Source organism: Fukomys damarensis, unplaced genomic scaffold (assembly GCF_012274545.1).
Source record: "Fukomys damarensis isolate Sample0158 unplaced genomic scaffold, DMR_v1.0_HiC HiC_scaffold_6, whole genome shotgun sequence".
Taxonomy (NCBI): Eukaryota; Metazoa; Chordata; class Mammalia; order Rodentia; family Bathyergidae; genus Fukomys; species Fukomys damarensis.
This window is the reverse complement of record NW_022900918.1, coordinates 26137584-26142583: the sequence shown is the minus strand read 5'-3', so window position 1 is coordinate 26142583 and position 5000 is coordinate 26137584.

Sequence of the window (5000 nt, the reverse complement as noted above, 5' to 3'; positions counted from 1 at the left end):
GGTATCCATGTCCCTTCCACTTAAATCTGGGTGGACCGGTGATGGTTTGGACAGTAGAGACTGATGGCGGTGATTACATGTAATTTCCAAGACCAGTCATGAAAAGTCATGCAGCTTCTGCTTTGGGCTAGAGCAATTACTTCTGGAACTCTAATTTACTTTATCAGAACTCCAGGTTCTCCTAGGGTGCTGTGCAATGGAGAAATTGAAATTATATGGCGAGGCCACACAAAGCACTTAAAATCCTAGCTGCACCCAGCCCTCAAATCTTCCCAGCTCTGTCGCCAAACATGTGAGTAAAGAGGCCTTCAGATAATTCTAGCCTGCAGCTGTATATATTAGCACTCACCATTCAAGTGTTTTCTGCAGAGACTTCAAGTGTTATGAAAAAAAAAAGACTATTCAAAGTGTACATCCTCTCAATTCTTGAGCTATCTACATGAGTGTGTTCAGAGGTAATTTGTCAGATAGCTGTCTGTAATTGGGACAAAATTTGTTACTAGGTGTAGGCTGTGCTACAACAAAACCTAAATCATAGGACAGTTTGGGGGATAGAAGTATGGATAGAAAAGTAATGGAGGCAAGAAAGCAGCTGTTTAATATTTCAAGAAAAGTAAAGAAAATACAGCAGAAAGTCGAAGGAAAGAAGGCCCTTCTTATGAGTAGCGGAAAGTTGCCATCATTGCTGCTGCAGTATTGTGGAAAGCTGATGATCCAGCTAAGGAGATTTCCAGGCAGAGTATTGAAGGTGCCACCTAGTTCCTTTTATCTGCCTATTATAAAACATAAAGGAAGTGAAGTGAAATGAAGAACACATTTTCACTTTCATACAGAATTTAGAAGAAAAATAAGGAGCTCATAATGATCTTTCCAACCAGCAAAGGGCAATATAAAAAAAAGACTTCAGGGCAAAAATTAAGTCCAAGACGTTGTCAGTAAAATGCACTGTCAGAGTCAGACTGCAGAATTAGTGGAAAAAGCAGAGAATAGCAAGCTTCTAAGAACAGTGAGGGTCCTTGTCTTTTTAAGCAATAACTCATGCACAGCTCTTGCTCTTGTTTACCACCATTTTATGCTTGTTTGCTTTCGTAAATGATAATTTCACTGATTTACCTTGAACCTACTTTTATTATCTCAGAGATGTGGAATTCACCTCTGTAAATGGCTAAATTTGTGATTATTTCAGGGAATGTACGCTTAGAATTTTGACTAAAGTTGCCGGAAATGACTTGGTCAAACTAGTTTTCTGAAGGTAATGGATAAGGTTATGATAATAGTTATAGTGCAATCATGTTTCTTATCTAAATTATTTTTTAAAAGGTCTATGAAGGTTGAAATCATTTACTCAAGAAAGAAAAGGAAGAAATGAAGAATTCCATGAAGTATATTATTTTTCTTCTATCTTCATTCTATGTACCTGACTAGGTAAAGAATTACATGCTACTAAGCAGATAAAACTGAACATGCATATGTGTGTTTATATCCAGAAATGAAAATATGTTTCATATCGAAGAGAAGCATTAATTTTATTGGGTAAACAGTGTAGAAAACATTAGATACTATGTAAGATAGCTAATGCTGTGACCAAGTATCTCATCTTGGCAAATTCCTTTTCTAAATATTAAAATATAGAACTAAAAAGATCTCTGAAATTCTACACGTCTAATGAGAGTGACTTTACCCATGAGGAGTGCAATGCTAAGTTAAACATTTCCTTTTTTGGGGGTAAGAAATACTGGAATTTGAATCCAGGGCCTTACACATGCTAAGCAAGCACTTTACCACTGCCCTCCAGTCCTAGCTCCTCACTGGAGCATTTTAAAGAGTTTAAATTTATGGAAAATTCCCAATCATATCAAAGAGTTGTCTAATTCTTTAATATAAAAGTATAAATTTCAAGTCGTTGACACTTTAATGTGAGTTCTCCATGTAATATTTTGACAAGTAATAATCAACTGAATACTAATATTGCAACTGCATCATTTACATATATAACTCTAGTATTTGTAATATAATAATAGTCTCCAATAACAGTTAATAAGCACTTCAAAATATGTGTTTGAATTGGTGTATTAACTAATTGAAATATAATTGTGAAACCAGTGAAATTTCCATTAAGGATATTTACTCGCTTTCTTGCATGTGGAAATGAATGTATTAGGTGTCCAGACTATGATCTTCATCAAAACTGTATGATTAATATGTTTGCAAACAAGTTCTCTGTATCAATCACAGTAAATAATTTCAGAGGTGAATAAAAACAGATTATCTTGTTGAAACATTTATATCTTAATGTTTACAATATCCAACTTCTTTGCCTGGGAAGATGCAGATAATTATAACAGAAATTCCTTAACTTAGGTTAGTTTATATTTTAAAACATTAATCTGTAGTTTGACTAAATTGTAATTTGACTGAGAATTCATGTAATGTAAAATAAAAAAAAAATTCTTAAGTGGGCAGAAAAAGACACAAGAGAATGCATTATTTTTCCCCCTAAAAAACTTGGTTTCTTAGAAAGACAAAATAGAAAACTTCTATATGTTTGATTTATAAAATAGCAAATCAATATCAAAATTTTTAAATGCAGCATAATTGTGAAAGTTTATGTTTAGCTTTTGGAATTTCAAATTAACCTCTCCTTTCTTGCCTAGAGTCTGGAAATCACTTAGAAGCCAAACACTTAATGACTGGTATTACTGATTGATAGAGACAGGTTGGAACATGTGCTTAGAAAAGAGAGGCAAATAGGATCCCTAACACTTAGCCATAGAGTTAGGCAATCTGACAAATTCAGGTCCAAATTCCTTCTGCATTTAAGACGTTTGGGTATGGATGGGACATCATCACCTCAAAATGGACAAAAATGAATTTCTTCATTCTATATTCCGAATCTATTGGTCCCCACAACTTCTCTATTTCTCTTAGCAGCAATATCCGAGACTGTCCCTGGAGTCCAGGTCTAAACTTCTCAGAATCGTTGACTTATTTTTCTTCCTTTCCTTTTAATTTAGGGGAAATAAATTCGCTACCCTTCAGTGAAATTGTCTTTACTTCTTTTTTATTTTTCAGTCTGAGCTACATGTGTTATGCACTTTGCATATAGACCTCTTCAAAGAGGATCTGGCTGAAAGGTAAACGTACAGGAAGGAAGGGGATGTACAAAGGATCAAGATGTAATATGTATATGTACCAGTTCCCCCACAATGAATATGTTTATTATGGATCTCAAACATCTATTACCCTGATCAAAAGCATTTTGCGGTTCCCATTTCTACAGTCACGCTTGTGTTTCATCAAAGAATAGATAAAGCCAGGCATGGTGGTGCATACTTGGATCCTAGTATTTTGGGAGACTGAGGCAAGAGAACCACAAATTTGAGCCCAAGTTTGAGCTGGGCAACTTAGAAACTTAATGAAACTCTGTGACAAAGTGAAAAGAAAGAAAAAAAAAAGAGAGAGAGAGACTGGGGAAGTAGCTCAATGTGAAAGCTTTGGGTTCAATCCTCAGTGATTCAATAAATAGGAAAGTAAGTAAATCTATTAATCAGTCAATAAGTGAAATTTTGTGTTTCAGTGGAAATAAATACATTGTTCAGAGTGCACACTTCCTAGTGATTCTGATTCTGTGGAGACCTCTTTTCTTCACCTTTGAACTGTCTTACACCGTAGTTCTAGATAACTGATAGCAATGCAAATCAATTCATTACTGTGGACATGCAAACAAATTTGGTCGGGTGGATGTTCAAGAGACTCCCCTCTCAACGATGGAAGAAGCAATTTTGCCTCCCTTTGCATGTGCATTTCAATAGTTCTGATTCCTACATGTGACTGTTCTTTGTATTCGCTTTCCTATGGATTTAACATCTTACTGGCTCCTTTACTGATAATGAGTTAAAGATAATCTTTAACATGTACTCATTTTTTAAATTATCTGTGTAAGACTTGCTATTTTACCTTTCAAAAATTATTTTTCAAAGAAACAACACTTCTCAGTTTAGTTTTAGTGTAAGTTTTTTGCCTATTTTTCCAAACCAGAAATATTTTTTCTATATATTTTCTACTGGGAATATGAAGTCAATGAAAATGATAAAGCAACAAAATTACAAATAGTAGTGGGAAGATAATCAGAACACGCTAAAATCAGCAAGGAAGGTGTAACAGTACCTCTGCAACTTGCTCAGGAAACACGATTGTGAGGTGCAGCTATAGTAAACAGCCTCAGCATTGTAGACGAACAACATAGACACGTCTAATTGAAGTGTAACTCTTGTTATTTAAGGTGCAAATAAGGCTAGACTTTATTTTCCCTTGTACAAAAGAGCTTAGTAATAATCACTTTCAGCCATCATTCTTGAAAATATTGGCAGATCATGACTATTTTAGAAGAAAGACACTTGAAATATAATATCCAGAAAGGAAAAAAAAAATAGAGAAGTCGACCAGGAAAAAATAATAGACTAACAACAACAACAAAAGCTGAAGTATTGTTGTCTTACACGGTAAGAGTTTAGCAAAGGACACAGATATATAAAGAAGTAAATACAAAAAGAGGGACAGTGTATTAGTTTCCTATTGTCATCATAGTAAATTACTACAAACTCAAAAGATTGTGATAAAATGTATTATTCATAGTTTGATAGATCAGTAGTATTACCATGGATTTCGCCGGGTGAAAAATCAAGGGATCAAGAAGCCTTCTTTCCTTACTGAAACCTCAGAGGACCAACTTCTTATAAGCTGTTTGAGGTTGTTGGTAATACTGTTTTAGGTGGCTGTTGAACCAAGAATTCGTTTCTTCCTGGCTGTAATGGGGTCATCCTCAGCTTCTGAAGACCACCTGTGTTCTCTACTCATCTCCCCTTTATCATCAAAGCAGAAATGGCAGGTCAGGTCCTTCTCACACTTTGATTCTTTCTGATCTTCTGCCTCATCTCTTCTACTTAACTCTGACTTTCTTCTTTCACTTTTAGGATCTGATTACCTTGGGTCCAAATTAC